This window comes from Neocloeon triangulifer, unplaced genomic scaffold, assembly GCF_031216515.1.
Source record: "Neocloeon triangulifer isolate White Clay Creek 2 clone unplaced genomic scaffold, ASM3121651v1 ptg000017l, whole genome shotgun sequence".
Classification (NCBI taxonomy): Eukaryota; Metazoa; Arthropoda; class Insecta; order Ephemeroptera; family Baetidae; genus Neocloeon; species Neocloeon triangulifer.
Window position 1 is genome coordinate 354183 of NW_026775559.1, and position 20919 is coordinate 375101.

The 20919-nt window shown below is 40.5% G+C and overlaps 1 protein-coding gene across 3 annotated transcripts in view; it reads left to right on the top strand.

Moving 5' to 3' along the window:
- The first annotated feature begins 448 nt into the window (after positions 1–448).
- The window catches only part of LOC132202997 (ephrin type-A receptor 4-A), a 127202-nt gene continuing 106731 nt past the window's right edge, over positions 449–20919 (top strand). For all 3 annotated transcript variants that reach the window (XM_059630402.1, XM_059630403.1, XM_059630404.1), the window contains exon 1: positions 449–704. The gene's annotated coding sequence lies outside the window, so the exon portion shown is untranslated. The remainder of the gene's footprint in view (positions 705–20919) is intronic.

The following is a 20919-nucleotide window of genomic DNA, read 5'->3' on the forward strand; positions in this document are numbered from 1 at the left end:
CGATTTTGTTACACTTGATTAGTGGCTTAATTATATAATTTCATGTATTACAATCAATACAGTTAAAAAAATTAAGTAATAAATACATTTTTCAAGAACAACTTTAACACGCCAGCATTATAGTCATTACCAGTCTCAAGCTTATCGTAGCATCACAAAAATAGCTTCCCTCGCATCAAATATCAATTTCGCGAGTTTTAATTTCGGTGTAACGAGGCATTAGTTTCGCGCGGCCATTGTTTCTGCACGGGCGAAAATGGAAAATATTCGGCAACAAAAGAGGAGGCACGGCTGAGCGGACAGGTAAATGAGAAGAAGTCGTAGATGGCTGTCTGGAGAGGAGGCAAGCAAGGTGTTCGGTCGCGACCGCGCTAGGCAGAGCAGAGGGGCACACGAAGCCCACCGAGCCGAGAGCCGAGCCGCGACCACCGACTGAGCGCTTCAGTCGCTCTCGCATTGCATGTTGAGAGATCGGCCGAGCAACATCGCATCCGCGTCTCTCCGCCTCTGAACGCCGGTGTTGTTGTGACTGAAGACGGTGTGCTTCATTTTTTTACCCCGTGTCCACGGATTTGTGTCCTTGAAAATCGAGTGCGGTTCAATCCCGATTGATTCTCGCCCAGTGAATTTTTTATCGTGTCCAGGCAAGATTTGTGCGTCTATCTGTCCGAACGGATATAACCTGCCAGCCATCATTACTCGAGGTACGAAAATTTAAAAATTGAATTTTTATTTCTATTAATTTTTTTTTTTTTTTATTTAATTACTATTGCACGCGTGCAATTCTATTGTAAATCGGCGAGCAGCCGGTTTGGCGCGTTAATAAATGTGCATAAAAAATGAGGAATGCCGGGCCCAAGTTCGGCATGCAAACCTGAAGAACGGGCGCTATTTTTCTTAATATTCAGAGCAAAAAGTTAATCGGTCGTAAGGCAAACAGACCCATCAAGCCAGAGGCTAATACTTAGATAAAATTTCACAAACTGGATTGCAATCCAAAAATTTATTCAAATAAAAATTAAATAAATATAAAGTTACAAATATCATTTTCACAAATTATAAATAAAAAATTGTATTGAAATCGGAAGGAAATAATAATAATTGAACATTTTTATTACAAAATATAAAAGAACGTTCATTGCACCTCGATAAACACATTTTTTTCTTTTCACCTTTATACTTTTTTAAACACCCAGACATCTCTGTGCTAAAAAATCCCCCTCGTTCAAAGATTGATTCTCTTTCTTTCTTGCTTCATTCCCTCTTTCAGGAGGGATGTTGGAGCAGAAACATTCACCTGCAGCCGATCCAAAAACAGAAAGGTCTTTTCCATTTTTCATTCTGGCGGCCAGGGGTTGTTCTTTCTTGCCGGCCCGTCGGAGCGTGGTGGTGTGAACAGACGCACAATGATAATAGAATCTAATTACGATCATTTTTATCACCGCCGCCGCGGCCGAGGAATTCTTTCTGCTTTCCAAGCCCAGGAATAAATTTTTTATTAACTTCCGTCAGCGGCTGAAATAAAAATGCGCTGCGCGTTATTAAAGGTCTCATTACCCCTGCCGCTGCGCCGAGGATGCTTCCCTATAATTATATTTCCACACAACACCTTGCGCCACTTATTTACATAAATATTTCGGGTCGTTTTAATCTGAATTTCGGTCTCGCCTGCGACGAATATGGACTTCGATTAAAATTCCTCAGAATTGGGTCTGTTCCTAAAATTACATTAGATTTTTATTTGATGCTACGCGGAGCGAAATTTCTCTTTTTCCTCAAAAATTTATTTTGAATCAAATTAACCGTGGGGGTGTCGTTAAGTCATTAGTGCAGGTGAAACTTTTTAAACTCAAAGCAATCTTGAGATTCCTAATGAGCTGTGTTTGCTTTGGCACGACTCTAAAACGGCTTAATGAAAATTCCTCCGATCTGAATGGAAATTCGCGTCACCACGTGTTTCTTAAGCCTCTTTGAAAGTATATTTTTTTTTTATATCTTTTTAGTGGTTCGTCTGTCGCACGAGAAACGAAAAGCGCGAGTAGCTTCTTCCTTTGTGTTGTTTAAATTAAAATAAATCTCATTTGGCTGACGAAAGCTGCTGCGTGTGCGTCGCCCGGTGTTTTATTTTTTGCCGCCGCCGTGCTCACTTGGTGGAAATTAGTCGGCGTTTCTCTCTGGCTGGACGTGAAATATGCATATTTCATGCGCGTCGGGCGGTTGCTTCTTCCTCCTTAATGCTGGCCGTGCTCTCTTTTTGCCCGAGAACAAGGGGCGGCCGCGCGTAATTTACTTACAAAAATTGCTACAATTTATGGCAGCATTCCAGCAGCTGCTTTGTTTTTTAATGGTGCTGCCAAAAGGGCTGCGAGAAGCATATTTTCACGCCAAAAAGAAAACCCAAAACCTGCAGCACTGACCAAACAAAATTCCTCAGAGGAAAAAAATCTCTCGCCTCCTTCCTGCCGCATTGTATTGTTGGCCACTTTGGAGAAGAAGAGTCGTTTATTTTGGGGTGCAGAAGTTTCTTTTCTCATATACAATTGACGGATTCAAATAGAAGGGAAACGTAAAGAAAAGAGGCACTAAAATGGTCAGCCTCCAGGCTTCGACTTGCTGGCTTTCTGCTGCGAAAACACGGCGTGACTAATTTTTTCCGCTGCAGAGAGGAAATGACGATCACTCAGGGCATTCAATTGAACTGCTCAAATTCACCACACTCCCTGGAAACGTTAAATTTCAATTAGGCCAGGGAGGAATTTAAATTAATTTTACACATGGACTCTAAAAAATATTTTTTTTATTCCATTTATTTTCCTAAAATAAATTTTATGCAACGTTCTAATTATTTTATTAACTAATTTTTTAATTTTGTTAGTAAATCAATTTCTAAAATTTACAAAATGTTATTGTTTATCCATTTTTCCTGCATCATTGCATCATTGTGCTCAACAAAAGCTTCACAGAGAAACGTAGATGTTTTTGAAAGATTTTTTAATACTAAAGCATCAAGCATATTATCATTATTTCACTTTTTGGGAACATAATGGTTTTATTTCCTCGCAGCATTGAAACCCTTTTGCCCTCTTTGATGATAAATGCCAAAAGTAATTTTTTAAATTGAATAAAGCCACGCACGTATATATCTGGTGTTCTCCGCAAGTGCGGAAAATTGATTGCTTTTTTTCACTATGGATTTTCATCGCAACTGACAGAGCGGAAATTAACCAAAACGGTCCAATCGGCGGTCGTCAATATCAAAGGACCGCCGGCCAAATTTGACATTAAACGAGCTCGCCTTTGTTAAATAAAAGCAGCGGCGGCGCGCGCGGTGGAATTTCATAATTTGAGGGAGGCACAGGGAGGAAGTCAACACCAACTGGTATCAATATTAGCCGAGGAGGGTGGCGCAGGAGATGACTCCCGGCTTTTCCTCTTCCACCCTCGAACTAATGACACGTTTGAGGTGAAAAATGATGAAAAGGAACAGCCTTCATGCTGCCAGCCAGGTATTAGGCCTGAGCACATAATGGAGGCCAGTCGGGGGAAACGAATGCTTTCTGTGCCGGGGCACACGATTGTGAAATAGAATAAAAGTTTCAGGCATGAATAGGCGCGTTTAAGCAGCGAGGGATGATATGCAGCATCGCCATATGGCGACTAAACATTCACGCTGAAGAGCTGAAACGATTTCATGCTGGATATGGGTGCAAATAGTTGGGTTTGAGCCGAAATTGCAATATTTGAGCAGCTGACCTTTAATAACAATGGCCCATGAGTATTCCCGGCTTTATATTCCCGTGGTTGTAATGTGTCCGGTACATAAAATATTTACAGCTTATGTGAATGTTTACTAGGAATGCGCACATTAAATTGTAGTGGACTGTAATTTTTTTTTTTTTTAGGCCACCTTATAAAAAAAGTTTTACTTTAGAAAAACTGTACTTTTTAAAATTTATTATGCCATGACTTGAATAGAATAATATAGTTATTGTTAATAATTTTTTTTCTTAATATATTTAGAAATATGAGAGTGGCAGGATAACAATTTAATAACGTGGTCTCAAATTTAAATCCCAGTTTCATGATGTTTTCTTCCGCACGTTTAAACATCTATGGAGTGACAGACGATCTCGGTCTTATTATTGTCTTGTAATAGGCTGGCAATTTGTCAGGGGAAGGAGAAAAACGCTACAGCTGCGCCTACATTTGGGGTATGCTAACAAATAAATAAGTTTTCATGGTCTGTTTGGAAAACTTAAAAGAATGCACCTTTAGCTGGAGCAACTGGGGTGCTGTTGTACAATGGCAACATTGAAGCATGCGCGTGTCCATGAAAATAAATTTCTAAGCATTTAGCGGTAGCTATTTTTCTGCACCGGGATAGCAGATCCGTCAGGGGAGCGCAGCTTTTTGTTCAGTCTAGTTTTGAGGAAAACTTGCGCTAAATAAAAGCTGAAAAGCATCAGTTGTGTATAATATCGCTCATTGAATGGCCGGATTGAATAGGCCCCGGCGACAATCTCCTCTCCTCAACATTCAATGAAACACCTTCCCTTTATACCAAGGTGTCGCCCCGGCAAGGGATCAAATAAACTTTTGATACCAAAGCAGGGGACAAATCGCATATTGCTTTCAAAAACCCAAAACTGCTTCACAATTTGTTGATAGGCGTCAGAGATTATGATATTTTTTGCGCTCTGCAAGCTCGGAAGCAAAAAAGAGCTGGACGTGTCGTGTTTAGCTCTATTTTTCTCTCTTTCTCTCTCACACGTATACACAGAGAGAGAACGCTTGGCTGGTTTGCTGGTGGAACAAAAATTTCCCATCTCCTCCTGTTTTTTCATCAGAGCGCTTTATCCCCGAGGATTTTACCGCAGCAGCAACTTTTGCCACTGCAGTATTGGTTGGTTGGTGTTGGGCCAGCGCTGTTTATGACAACTCTGCGATGTGGCCCCCAAGGTTCGAAAAAATGGCAGCCATGCGAAAGGAAAAGAAATGTCGATTTCTGATTTGACGCTCGTTTCATCTGTTTTGAGACAAAAAATGCAGTAAAAGAAAAATATAAAATATTTGTAAAAATTCTCCTACCTCCAATGTTCTTTTCTATTTCTCCGAACCAGTATTTTTATGCGTAGGAAATATTTTTAAATGATTGAACATAGAACTAAATTCAAAGTTTATTTTTTATCACATAGTTTATCATTGGAAATTTCATATTTTTTATGATTTTTTTGGGCAGAAAAACACATTGAGGCCCTTCAGGCAAATGTAAAATAAAATAAAAAAATGGAAAAGGAAACAGAAACAAGTTCTGGGAAAATGCTTTTCTTCCGTGTCTGCTTCATTCTCTTTCTTTCCCTCAAGCCCAGCTGTGAAAAAGCAACGAGCCAAGAGTAGTACAATGCCACGTGTTGAGCAAAAAAGGAAGGAAAGTTAGTAAACTTGGCATTGCTGGGAAATTTTGAACCGTCTTTTTGTGGTCTTGAACGACCTTACAAGACAGACATCATTTTTTATAGAGCACCGCGCAGCTCTCGAGAGCTGTTGTGGAGTTTTCAGGAAACGGCCGCTTTTTCTTATTTTTAAAAAGAACTAGGAGAATAAAAGAAACACATTTTCTCATTCCGTCCTGTGCTCATTAACATGCAGCGCGTACCCGAATTGCGTGATTATATAAAGATGAATCACATCTCCGTCATCACGAAAAGGTTTTGTTTGTTTTTAAAGAGGTCTTTTCAAAAACCTCTCCTCTTTTTTCGCGTGCCATGATCGATGTTTCGCCGGGCAGCCTCCGAATTAATTCCAACGACGTTGGCGGATTATATTTTAGTATTCAGCTGCGGGTGCATGAACTGCAAAATTGCGCCGAGCCATAAAAATTTTCATTTGCGCTCGGATGATATGGACGCGTCTCCCCGCCGTTCATTGATTGAATACAAATTCACGCAGTTAACTGGATTATGTGGTTTTGCCCCCCGTCGGATAAAATTTAGAGCCGGAGCATAATAGGAATTTGTGTTCGGGGCGCAGAGCATGCAGGGGCCTGACCGGAATCAAAATGCACTCGGGCTGCCTTGTAAGGTAAATTTTAATGATGCACAAAAGGCTGCGTTTAAAATTATATTTTACAGAAACAATGTAAAAGAAAATGCACACATTGTTCCCTGATTTTTCAAACAAAGGAGACTTTACTCTTTATTATGTATTTTGAAACAAAAAAATTCGAGCAGATCCGTGTTCTTTCCACAAAAGCACATTTAAGAAAGAGTCGCTCTTTTTCCTTTTATTATCAATTGCGACAGTCTGAAACAATTACACGTTCCCTTCTTTCATCTCGTCGCGAAATTTACGATGCATTTAATAAAGCGGCGGATCTTGAAATATATCTTTCCACTCTCTCGGTACGCCGAGAGCAAGAGCAAAATATGCAAATAATATAAGCAAATGCAGAGGTGATGTGGAACTAAAGCGGAGGAATGCGTCTGAAAACTCGTTTTTCACGTTTGTGCTCCTGTTGTGCCGGCTACCTGCACTACAAACCTTGAAAGCTCGCAGACAATAAATTTCGCCGCGCGCTTAATTTATTATTTAATTTTTAATTTAGTGCTTTTGGCACGGAAAAGTTTTCTGACGGAGTTCGTTGATCTCCGTGAGGCTTTTGAATTTAAAAATTGTGTCTGGATTGCACGCGGGGGCGTCAAAAGGGTGGCCCACAATGCTCGGCGCGAGCGACCAGATTAGCCATCTCGTCTTTCTTTCTTCTTATTTGCATGAATAAATAAAGGCCGCGACCCCGAGAGTGCGATGATACTCTCGTAATGTTCGGTGCATGTCGGCAGCACCACCTTCGAGAGAGACCGCGCACAGTGCAGAGGAGTTGGGAGTTGGAGGTGCGCGATTAAAATCTCAATTGTTTCCAGCCAGCCTGTTTTGGGCTTGAGGAAATTCCAATGCTCTGTAGTATGAGATTCACCAGAATATTGGAAATAAATTTTAAATATAATATTATAAATGGAATAAAAAAAGGAAAATTTTCAAAATCAAAATAGCAAAAATAATATGTTTTAATTGTTGAAAGAGGAAAATTTATAAATCACAAAAAAAATCGTCCTTGTTATCTAGGGACAGCAAAATTTAAATAATCTTATATCATATCATTCTAGTTGTATAGTTTTTAAATGGATACCAATATTTTTAGTTTTTTTAATCATAAATAAAAGTTGTAGCGTTTGCAGTTATTGAATTGAAAAAAACCTTCGTCAGCTGAATTTAATTAAACCATTAATGCAGCAGGTTTTATTGAATGCACCAGCAACTTTTGCATACATTCACCAATCGCACATTTGCAATCACGGTTTACCCGGCCGGCGCCATGCTATTAATATCAACATATACCAAATGCAAATAGTTTTTTCTCCTCGCTGAGCTGCTGCTGCGGCTATCGCTCTCGGTGCACTCATTGAGAGATGCTCAATGGGCGATAACAATAATAATTCCATGCCAACAGTGCATGGCCCTTTACATGCATAATGAATTAGAAAATAAAGATGCACAAGCTGCAGCCCGCCTGCCCATTACATTACAGCCTCGGCAGCATACAACATGCACTTGCATTGTTTTATGCAGATTTCGCGCGAAACGCCCTGCGCTATGGTGATACGGCACCACCATAATAATGTGTTTATTTTGCGGCCTTAATTGCCGAGCAAATAATGGGCGTACGCCTTTAACGCGTAATTGACTGGAGAGACGCTTATTTTTTTCTCATTTTATTTCTCGAGAGAGTCTTTCGCATTCCTCGAAGGATATATCCGAGGCGCACGCTTCATTCTTCTAGCGTGTGGCCCTGAATTTGTAATAAGGGGTTGAGAAGAGAACATTATCCTGCTGCGGGAAAATGCATGCGATCATAATTCGAGGTTTCCTGCCGCTTTTTATTCGATCCCGAAATCCACCCCGAGGGCGCATTTTAATTGAAAGCGGCGGCTCATGAATTCGGCTAACGCCAAGCGGGGCATTCTTTGGATATTTTTTTTTCTCCCAGCAGCAATTGGTCCAATTTTCGACCTTCGGGTGTTGATCGCATGCAATATGGTGTGTTGTGGATTTTTGAGGAAGGAAAAGAAGGGTCTTGGCTAGAAAGAGCGAACATGCAACACAAAAGTAATTCGGTTTTATACGAAGATTTTCCATATCGCCCCGAGTGCTGCTGGCCTCTCTTTGCTTTGATTGCTTCCATATAAATGTACAAGAGCAGTTCAGAGCTCCACTCATTCCGAAAATTTTAAGCTGCTGTCTATAGAGGAGCGGGAACAATCGCCCGGGGACACAAATCATCTCGCTCTCTTCTCTTGATACACATATTCAGAGAGATTTTCCCGTACACATAAATCCATCCAAGTTTTATTCTTTTGCGCCAAATGATTCGCTGCGATCATTTCAATTCATTGCACGCGGATATTTTGTCTGGAGCTGAGAGATAACAAAATAAAATGTGGCTGCTGAGGTGTGGCGTATCAAAATTATTATTCTGTTTGCCTTGCTCCATTCATGAAAGATGAGGAGTGGTGTTATCACTTTGTTTGACTTCCGTGTTTTCGCCGATAAGACTTGCATGGGAAAAGGAATCGGACGGCTAAACGTGGTAGCCAAACGTGGGTATTTAATAAATGGTGCCTCTCGGTATTGAGCATTGTTAAAATTATCAACCGGCGATCGGAGCCATCCTGATTTATGGGCCTGGGCAGTCACATGGGCATACTGTAGCCAAATGTGGGCGGTGAATTTTTTAATGGTCTCTCAGCTGTTGATTCTTTAATAATATATGCATTCCAGCGAGTAAAAATGAAACTAAATTCAACAAAATTTTTATTTTAAATCAGTTTTTTTACAAAAGGAATGTTTTTTTCCTGGAATTCTCCGCTTCCAGATTTCTCAACGTGAGATAATTTTCTTTCCTTCCCTTTTTCTCTCTCGGACCTCGAAAACTATTCAAGCAAAGGGAAAATGATTCGACATTCTTTGGGCGCATCGCAGTCAAACGCAAAGAGAAACGAGACCACCTTCCTTTCCTAGAGATGTTGTTTGTTGCTTCTCCCCGCAGCAGCAGCAGCAGAAGCTACCTGCCAAAGCTCTTTTCTCAAATTTTCTGTGTGAATGCCCAGTGAGTCTCCATACCTGCCAGTCAGCCGGGCCACCGTCTATCTGTACTTACATTTCTTTCTTTTGTGCCTTCCTCCTCCTCCTCGCCGCTTTTTCTCTTCGCCAGCCAGCAGCAGTGGCTGCGGCGTCGGCAGGAGCAACAACAATCTAATGCCGTGGCCTTGAAAGTAAGAAGCATAGCTGTGGTCTCTGAGCGCGGACTAGTGAATAAAAAACGTACATCACAGTGTATATATTACCTGAGCTTGCTGTTAAAAATTATTAATAGCTCTTTTGCTAAATGCATTTTCAGATGCACTTGCTTGGGTAAATAAATATGCACACACGCTCTCTTTCCCTCTCAGTCATGCATGCACGCCTTCGCAGTAACAATGGATTAGTATGTGTGTGGGTTAGTCAGAGAAACAATAATTGAATTTAAAATCGCTGGCCAGTCACTCATTGTCAGTCAATCAGAGGGCACAAGACGCGCTTTTATTGACTTTAAAAGGCAGGAAATCCTCCTCTCCTCTCTCACTTTTAGCTGGAAATAATAAAATTTGTTCTGACCTTGCGACCGAAAATGATTGTGTTAAGATCACGACGCATTTTTATTTCGGGGGAATGATAAAAGAAATGCGCGAGCAGCACCTCCGTCCCGTTATTATGCGCCACGGATGGTCACAATTTACGAGTTCCTTTCATGGAAAAAGTCAAAGTTGTACACAAAGGCGACGGACTTTGTAAGAATAAAAGGCTTATGCTCTGATAACAGCGAAAAACGCTCTCTAGGTCAGCGTGCTCGCGACATAATAGCGGGAGAAATTGGAATCTCTGGAAAAAATTGGATGCCATAAATTTCGTGTTGGAGCCATTTGTCAGCGGGCGTCTTTTTGTTTAATAGCTCCTAAAATATCACATAATGGCGCGTTCAGCAGCAGAGAAGAGAGAGAGAGAATAATTCCGTGAAAAGAAAACTGTTGCTTGGCTGCGCTGCTTTTCTGCTGGAGAGTAACAGCGGTAGTTGTGAAAATGGCCAATAAAATTTTATTATTGTGCCATACTGCTCTGCCACATTCGAGCAATATCTTAATGGAATATCTTTGTGCAGCTCCTTATCCGGTTGAATTAATTTTATGCAGCACGTTTGTGACAAATTAATTCGCGCCAGCTGATCAGAGTAAATATTGGCATTAACGGTATTGGCAAATTGCATTTGGCGCAAATTGCGAAATTCTCCTTACACCATATTCTGTAATTAGGTAACAGTACTTCTTGATAAAATAACAATGGCCCGGCGAAGAGAGGAAGAAGCCCGAGAAGTTTCTTCTCCTTTGCTGTATACTTTCGTATATAATTTCCACGGCAGCTTTAATTTGTTTTTATTGCACCTCTCGCTGTGTCGGCAGCAATTTCTAGCCGATCTGCTGTGCTGCATCTTTTTGTGCGCGAAGAGAGAAAGAAGCTTTTCTTCCAACTTGAAACTTCTAACGGCTCCGAATTGGGCCAAAAGTTTTGAAAGAAAATAAACTCCTCGCGAAATTTCCCGTATTGAATTTCGTTCCCCCTTCATTAGCATTTAGACGTCAAATTCAAAATTCGCGTGCACGGTCCGATGCAATTATCTTGTGCACGTCGAGATGGTTTTTGCTGCTGCGCTGCACAGACGTCGTTTTGCGCCATTACCGCGTCGTTTCTCATTCTGCACGATGGGAATGTTGCTCATTACACAAAACAAACCGAGTCGAAACAACGAAAGCAACAAGTTCGAGAAAGGGAGAATAATGCATGCCGACCTCTGACATTATAAATTACATTATCACGATTGAACTCTGCCGTGGTGCAATATTAAAGAAATAATTTACCGGCCGGTCGTGGCAACAGATTGAAAACGACGCGTGCACCCGAGTATGAAGAGTGCATGTTTTTTTCGGACGCGTCGAATTTATACATAATGAAAAAAAAATTGTAATCAAAAACGTAAGCAACAAAAAAGATAGCCGAGCGAGCGAGTGAGCTCGCCAGCCAAGAGAAAGAGAAGATAAATTAAGGAGAAGGTAAAGGTTGTCCTGCCTAGAGCCATTTTCTCTGTATTATTCAAGTTCGGGGGACTGCAGCTCCGAGCAGCAGCAGCAGCCATGATACATTCAACAAAACCAATGAACTTGTGGTGCCCGCTATCAAAGCGTCGCTACTGACGTTTTTCTGGCAGCTTGTCTTCGACTACAACAGCCACATCGAATAAATCAGATTATTTTCCTCGGACACTTTCAATTTTTATTGCCGCCGGACACGAAACGTGAAATTTGTCGGTTGAGAGACCTATAAATTTATGAAAAAATTAATTTTTAGCTCCGATGTATTCAATTAAGTCTGATTAATTTTTTTTCATTTTTTGATAATTCAAAACCAAAAGAAACCACTCGAATTGGGAAATAATTTAATTTGTAATTTTTGAATAATTGCCTTTACTTGGAATTACGTTCCGAGACGCGAGATATTTGAGACAAAACCGGTGTAAAAAAGTTAGGAAATTCCTGATGTGATAATAACAAAAGTGAATTGAGGACGAAAATATCCCAAAAATTTTTTTACACCGGTTTTGTCTCAAATATCTCGCATCTCGGAACGTAATTCCATAAGTAAAGGCGATAAGTCAAAAGTGACTAATTTAATATAATAATATTTCTGTTCAGAGTTCAATCAAATTACTTCACAGTGCAGAATAAATTTACATCTTTTTCTGTATTTTTTTTTCTGACAACTCGTGATAACGATTTCCGATACCATCAATACCCCAGTTTCTATTGACACAGCGTCGTTCTCTCTCTCAACACATTATTTTGATCAAAAAGGCAGCAGCTTTTAATAAAACATAAAATGCATGTTTTGTGTGTGCGAGCGTTGTTGCTCAGTGAACCACGTCGCTGGGGCTCGCATCACAGGCTGGATGCTCTGCCTGACTGGCTGCATATATATCCAGTGCTGCTTTTATATCGGCTGCGTCCACTCACACACAAAGGTTCACCACCAAGGCTGAAACAAAACCACCTTCTTATGTATAAAATATACGATCGGCGCGGCAGCATTATTTTTAAACCTCACAGTCTCGCTGTCACATTCACCTTGCTGGACCGCTTGTTTGGTTGTGTATTTAAAACAATAATGTAAAAAGTTAAAGAGAGAGAATATATATAAGAATAAGCGTGGTGGTTGGTGTGCATCAAAGAGATCTCGTTTTGATACTCTGCGGTTAGGGCAGTGAATATTTTTAATTTTGTTTGTCCACATTTCAAATTAAAAAAAAGGAGATAGAATTAAAATATGTCAAGTAACATATTTCTTGCCTAAAAATTTTTTCTATTTTTTTAATTCATGTTTTTGATCGTTTATTTCTAAACAAAATTAACTTTACTCCTTTCAACTTCGCTGTATTTCATACAATCCATACTTCAATGTGCCATTTGGGAAGGTTCAATTCAATGCATAATATAATTTTATGGCCTCTTGGCTTGAACGTGGTTGCAAGTACCTCTTGCGCACTGCCCCGTAAATATTACTGCTCCGCTTGTCTCACTGCTCACCCAGTACTGTATAAGATGCCCGGTTTTGCTGTGTGATGAGAAGAGCAGCTTACGAGTTAAAAAAAAAACATCACACAGCATTCTTCTGTGTTGTATTGTATTCAAAGGAGCAAGTGATTTGTATGTATATGTAGTCTGTGCACTCGCATTTCTGTGTGTGTGACTCTCTCTGCTCTGCTCTCGGCGAACACAACCATGCGAATTTTGCACTGTCTGACTCTCGCGTTTTATTGGATTTTTTGCACACTCAGGCAACGCTCTCGTGTATATATATGTATTAAAAAAAAACGCGTTGCGCTCGCACGCCGGATTTGAATATAAAAACACGCCAGAGAGAAAAGAGTGAAGAAATTGCCTGGAAGGTTGAGATTACAAAAACTCCGGGAGATTTGGAAAACGTTCAAATTCGGTGGAGCAATTTCCTCAAATGGGGCGCCAATTTTTTTTAGTAATAGAAAATAAATTGCTGCAGTACAGTAACCCACTTTGATGAAAATAAAAAGCAATTTTGAATTTACAGTTTGATCGACGCGGCCCTCTCGTCATTTCTGTAACTGTATTGACAGAATGGCCCAATATAGATTATTGAATGGTGTATGTGTGAAACGCGCTATTGTTAGCCTTTTTTTCCATTTCTCGCGCCGGCTGAGTGGAGCAGAAGGAGCGATGGCCTTGCCGAGGTCTCGACCGAAAAGTAATAATGTCCGGCCTGTTGAACTCGATCTTTACAGCTCACCATGCCGTACTGCGCATTACGCGCGAGGCAATTTTTGGCCGGCGCGATAATACCCGTTCAATTATCCCATTGTCAGCGCGGAAGAGGGACCGAGTAACTCCCACTTCGTTATGACACCCGTTTTAATTTAAAGCCCGCCGCTTGATGGGTCAATGCCTGCCACCAGAGGTGATGCTGCACCATCTGCCCTTTGTGCCTGCATGAAAATTTGGGCGAAATAAGCCGCAGTGGAAATTGGGGCTTTTGCGGTGTGATAGGAAAAGGGATGGGAATTAACAATGACGCGCGTGACTCAATTAAAACAAAATTGTGCCTCACTTTAAATTAATAAGATTTAATAATAAATAATAATATACATTTTTCAATTTCAAAAATTATATTTACTAAAAAAAAAGATAAAATCTTGCTGAAGTTTGAAATTAAACATTAATGTATTTTTCATGTTAAGGAAATTAAGCATACCATTCAGTTATTTTAAAATGAATATTAACAAAAATCTGTCTTTTTGTTGAAAGTTCATGGAAGTCTTGAAGGCTTTTGGTGCGAGTTGACATTATAAACTTTTTTAAGTCCCACTTTGCCTGCTCCTTCAAGTTTCTGATAGATATGCGGCGTTGTATATATTTATTTTTCTCCTTTTTTGGCGCCAAGTGCCGTCCATCTGCCTTGAGTTATGAGTTTATAGGCTTTCACTCACTCACAGGGGAAGCGTTAGAGGGGCAAAAAGCGCATATCGCAAAATACCATTCCGCCGTATAGTGGTGGCGGCAGCGGGGCGGAATATCTCTCGGGCGGAGATGAACCAGTCGGATGACCTCCGTTGACACATGAAAAATTTTTGCGCCTTCGCCTCTATTTTTACAAGCCACAATGGGCCAGCAGGAGCAATTTCGCCGCCGCGTTATGAGCGGCGTGTTGGTTGTCGCCGCGCCGCAAAGTAAATATATCAGAGGTTTGGTCTGGAATAAGTAACTAGGCTGCGCCGCCTTTTCCCATTTGCCCGCCGCGTCATTCCGGAATGGAAATAACAGCACCAGAGAGCGAGCGACCCCTGCCTGCGACACCGTTCATATACCGGGTTCATTTTTATGACAGCCCTATAGTCCACGTCTCGTGTACGACATACCAAAAACAAATTGTGCAATTTCCCCTTACTTGGCAGTCTCGGTGCCCACCGACCATTACATTAAAATGGGATTTGTTAACAACTTGCTAAAAGCATATTTCTTTTTTCCTCCAAAACTCCAAATTGAAGCGGTAACTCACATAAAGTTCTGCAAAGGAATTTCCTGTGACTCACCATAAAAAAACACTGTGCAGAATTTAACTTTTTAACATAAATTGCTGTCAATCATAAGTGGTAATTTCAAATCTAACCAAAATTTTACTGTATAAAATTAACATTTTTATATTTATTAATTTTTATCATTCATTATGTAGTTAAAAAAATAAAAAAAACTCTGGTCTTGTAAGTCAGAAGAGGTTGAAGCCCGGAATCTTTAAAATAATTATAATCAAAATTTTCTAAAATTTAAAATTCATTAATCAGTAATTTTTATATTCCCCGTTCCAATTTTGAGATGAAAAATGAAGTTTGCTCATCTGGCCCTTGGGCGAAAACCCAATAAAAATACTGTTTGACCCGGTCGCTGTATCTGGTGCCTGAAATACACATGATCATATATATGGGTCTTTCATGCAGGACCTTTAATATGACAGAAAAATAGAGCCCCTCTCGGTCGGGTCGGCGCACGCAGTGGCCTCTCCTTTGGCATGATTGGCACGTCGTTCGAGGTGCCGACTGCAGCACGTGAGAAAACTCGCCAAAAAAGTTTTTCCAGAGCACCACTCTCGGGCACCGAGGCGAGCGAAAGGGCGCCGCCTTCGTCAGGAAAAATGAGAGTTGATGTCTGCAGCGTTCGTTTTCCAAGCAAGTGTTGCTTTTATCCTGTTTTATCGGGCGACAGCGGCAGCTAGGGATGTGCGCCTCTTCCGCGAGTGGCAGTGAAGAATTGGCTGCTCACCAAGCAAATAACATTATTCACTCGTTTTGACGTTTCATTAAATGCTACAAACAGACGCGAGTAATTGAAAGAAGGTGTACGCTGGCAAGAAGAAAATATTGTGTTTGACTAATCGATTTTCTTCAAGCTCAGAATGTCATTGGCCGACGCGGCCTTGATTGCTGATTCCCATGAATTTTTCATAGTTTTTTAATGCGTCTTCCTTCGGCGCATCTCTCTTTTTTTTTAACAGTGCCGAAAGGAGTTTCTTTTTCGCGAGAGGTGCTCATAAAATTTTTTGCTCGGCGCGTTGAATGATGGTGGCAGCAGCCCAAATGAAACCCTATAGCAGTGCAAAGCAATTAGGCAGACACCTCCTCCGCAAACAGAAACAAATGTAAAAAAGAACAAACTGCAGAGCCGAAACGGAGCGCGCGCGGAGAGTCGTCAGAAGAAAATAACGGACAGAACAGCCCGGCTCTTTTCTTTCGTTTCTTTTTCCTGGTTTCCCCTAATGATAATGAGAATTGCTGCTCACAAAGTAGCTATTTGTACATCAATGGGTCCATTACCAGGGTATTTAACGCTATTTTCAGCCGCGAGCTTTTGAAATAATGTAAATTTAGGACTCTTGTTCTCTGTTGATGAAATGCACACACAAAACGAATTTTCATTTTAAAAATCTCTTTTAATTAAGTCCTGTGCCCGCAGCTCAGTGGCCCTTTTTTAATTTTATAGCTTCTGATTAGAGGTTGCAGCGGCACACACATGACGACGGCGCGAAGATGCATGAGGGCATGGAAATTACGGCCCTAATTTATATACAGGAACCTCAGGTCCATTTGAATACTATTATATGCGCGGCGAGAGGAAATTGTGTTTTAGATTAAAGAAGAATCTATCAGAATATATTTATCAAAAGTAGCTCAAGCAGTGTCGTTAAATAGAATATGACGTTCGTGTGAAAACTCCATTTTTGTCTAGCTCGTAAAATTGAAAAAATTAATGTATAATACAAAATCGTGCGCTTTCTCAGGATTTATGACCAGTTAATGTTTGTTTTCATCTAATTTTTTTAATACAAATTGAAAATTAATGAAAATTAGGCAGGCAATTTGCAGTGCAAAGATTTTATCTGCCCCTCTCTTGCTCCGTTTCCAATTAATGGACGAGGAAAATTCTGTGTGAAAAATAGTATATAAACGCGCGAGCGGCTGATCCGACCTTTTTATGATGATACACGGTGCGCGCACGCTGTATAAAACAGCAATTTCCTGTCGCCGCCGCCGCGTGTATGGTTGAGGGCTGGCAAATTGAGCGCTAACTATAAGCGCGGAGCCGGCTGGTGCGCCACTTAATGTAGCGCTTAATCATTTATCGTATCACATGTCGATAATAATTGGTCTCGGCCGATAAAGTGAGCAGAGAGGCGAGATCAAAATTAAAAGTACATACATACATGGCTGCGGCGAAAAATTTTATTTTATATTACCATCAGCAGAGCACGCGGTGGTCAGCGGGCATTAAAATACAATATGCAGCAGCGGAAGAGCCGAGGCGAAAAAAGCAAAGCAGCTCGGGGATTAAACGTGTTTGACCTGTAAGTTATGATGATAACCTTTTATATAATGGCAGCGTGCTCTCGCTCACTCGCTCGCTGCTTTTATAAAAGCAGACTCCTTATTTTCCGTGCAGTGCGCTGGTGTTATACGAGGTGATAAAGCGACTGCAACACCTCTCAAGCCTGCCTGGGAACACGAGACGAGAGGATTTTACGCTTTTACTTTTTTCGTCGTCGTTGTGCAAACCCCGATGAGGATAAAGTGGCAGCCAAAGGACGCTGCTCGCCGAGTGTTTTGTCCCGATGTGGACGTGAAATAAATGATCGCGCCAATAATCGAATTACTTTGGTAACAAGAAAGAGTGAACGGTTCACACCAGAGTGAAAAGTCGCAGCACTTGTTGCCGTCCAGAGATTTTTGACAAAAGCTCTTGACTGATTGTAATTTATAACTTCAGAATAGTTAACTGATAAAATTATTTGATAAAAAAAAAATGGGGCTTAAATTTATATTATTTCTTTATTTAGTGAGTTTAAGTGATCGAAAAAAAGAAGATTCCAATTATTATGGAACATGTTTTTTCGTCCTCCACTCTCAGCCAGGGTAGCCAACAATCTATTTGTGCAATAACCAATAACAAATCGCAGACTTGACCATTATCTCTGACAGCAAAGCTTCAATCATCACGTGTGCTTGTTTTGCACATTTGCTAGCTCGGCTCGATCGTTGCGAGTTGAGCGGACTGTTTTGAAATGGTTCACATATCACCGCGCCATCGACTCGGTGAATGAAGGAAGAGTGAGCGAGCGTGCGGAATAAGCAAGTTCGCACTTGCTGTTAGGCCAAGAGCCTTGCCAGCGCGTATATAGTTTGTATATTATAAACTTTATTACATCACACACACGTACATTGTATCACATCATATATTGTATACATACGTCTGCTCTTGTGTGGGTAGTTGTTTCGGTTCGCCTCGTGCTCTCTTGTACGTGTACATATATTTGTTTATATTCCGACGAACCTTAAATTGTGCATGCCGGGATCACTTTTCAGCTTCATTTCCGACAGAAGGGATGCCGAGTCGTAAAAGCCGCTCGTATAAAATTACGACTCGCAATTTTTCTCGTGAATTGTCAAATTAGCCCGAGGGATGAATTTATACACACATATTTGTGCATTTTTTTCCTCGTCGCGCGCCCATCACGCGAAATATTAAATTCACCAACAACGGCTGTAAAATTTGTGACGTTTGCCTGCCTGCTCGGTTATTTGGTTATTTGGAGAGGAATTTGGAGGACCGCAGCACCGCACGGATTATAAAACTGCGTTTAATTATGTACACAAAAATTATTACTTTTTTACGTCCGGACATAAAACCCCGGACAGGCGTGTGCATGTATTGAAAATTCCTCCCTTTTTTCCACTGGAGAGAACTTTTTTTTGGTCAGGATTAGCCGAAGTTAATTCACTTTGCCGTCGAATTCATTTTGCACTCACGTTTCTCGTCCCATGGTAATTTGGGCAAACTTTTTTTATCAAGATTTAAGCTTATGCGCCGAGTAATAAAAAGTCATTTCCACGACGCGGGGCGAAGTTTATAAAAAAATCTTTCTTTTTCTCGTCATGTTTTCTGTTGCTGTACAAACATAGCACATGCATAGGGACGAGAATAATAAAAAGCAGCGAAATCTCAAGCTTGAGTTGTGTAGGTGTAAAAGAAACGAGCTGGACGGACGGGGGAGTCGCAGAATTTTCACACAAACTCTCTCACAGAACAAACGTGCTGTTATGTTGGTAAGCTCATAGTGTGCTGTTTGTGTGTGATGAGAATGAAGAGAGCCTCTCGGCAAAAGCTAGGGTGGTTTTTGCAGATCGATCCGCCCTCCCGCTCAGCACGGCGCGCGTGCTAAAGACAAAAGTAGTGGTGCACATACATAAAGTATAAGAAGTGAGTGTGTGTTCCATAACGCACAGGCGGACATTTTCGACTAAACCCCATTCTGTCCCTTGTCACTGACCTCACAAAGCAGAGAGTATATTTTTGTCTCTAATTTTACGGCGCAAATTTATATATTTCGTAATTAAACTTCCCGCTCTCTTGTTTCTCCTCGCATCTTTATGGCGGAATGTAAATTTCGACGCCGTGCTTTATTGCCCTTTAATATCATGCCGGCGGCTATGATTGTCTTCACCCCAACCCTTTTTTATATGCCCCCTGCTCGTATAATCTGTGTGTATTTATCTTTTCCGGCCGGCGTCTTTATACATACGCGTGTCTTCGCCGTGGCAACTTTATGGCAGTCGTTGAAATTTTATCATATAAAGCATGAAAATGTTTTATGCAGTTTATTTACATATCACATCTGTGCTGCATTCTGCTTTGCATTAAAATTGTGTTGAGAGACGTCTGGCACCAAGAATACTATTTGCTCTTGCTGCGGGAGATCTTGAGGAAAAACAAAAAGAAAATAAAGACGGAGAACATAAAAGAGCCCATGAAATTTAACTGGCATTTTAAACACCTAAATTGTAGAGAAGGCAAATGAACGTATAAATATAAAATCATCTTCTCATTTCTTTAATGCTAGAGCCTTCAGAGGAAATTTATAATAAAAAAATATTTATTAGGTAAATAAGTAACAATTTTTTTTATTTGATAATAAGAGTAAGATTAATTCCATTGATAATTTATAGAGACAGAACAAAATCGCGACGGAAATATAGTAAGATAAAAAATGTTTCATAATTACAGTAAACAAAATTGTTTTCAAAACTTTTATTCGTTATTTAAAATTGCTATACTTATTGCGAAGCTAACAAATAACAATGCTCCAGTGAAAAATTCCAAGTTCCAACAAAATATTTATGTTGTATCAATACTGCAATATAATTTTTTTTTTTTTTTAATTTTTAAATTGCAATAAAAATTTTTTTCTGCTGTCAAATAATGTATAGTGTGCAGCTCAGTTTATTTAATTTTAGCAATTCAAGTCTCAATGATCAAATTGTCTCATATAAATTAATCATCCTCGCATTGCGCAATTCGGTGAGAGAACAATTATGTGATTCGCGCTTGAGAAATTTTGCTATGGAAAATTCCGTGCGAAGAACAAAAAGCAAAAGTACTTTTTATTGAATGTGTACGCGATTTGATTGCGCACAGGCAGAACTGAGGAGCAGCATTCCAATGCTGTGAGAAGTGAACAGCGCCTGCAGGGTGTGTTTCTTTCGCGTCCACCGTAATAGAGAAATAAATCATGCATATAGACCGCTAAGGATCAGTTGACCCGCGCTCCATATATTTGTCTGCGCAGAGCAAAGACCGAACGAGCAAAACCAGTACGGATGCGACTTCCATTTAAGCAACGGCAGATCGTAAAATAATTTTAATATAATGCGCCTATTTTTCTTTCTCTCCGCAGCCGCACGCCCACCAGTGATAGATTCGTGAAATCGATACCACATTATTGAAACTGTATCTCTGCTGCTCATATATTATATTCGCGCGCCCCCAGCAGCGCACATAGCAGGCGAAATTAATTTGATTTTCCAACGTGCGCGCGGCTACCGTTATTCTGCGTTTTCTTGCGCCCGAATTTTGTGTGTATCCGAATATATGCGGCATTAGCAATTCAAATTTCGGCACTGCTTTTGGCATTTGAACGCACTCGCCGGCTTCTCTCTCGTGTGTGCATGCATATTGCGCCTTGGATTTTGAGGGGGCAAAAAAGGTTTCCATACGTCAACAGTCACTTAAACATTTCATCGCCACGTAATTTTATGCAAGCTGAATAATATAGCAACCCTTCCCAGCAACTTGTCGTAGGGTGAATGGTGTCTGGCCCAGCTCGTTTCTAGGGTGGTTTTTAAAAATTGAGGCACAAAAGTCCATC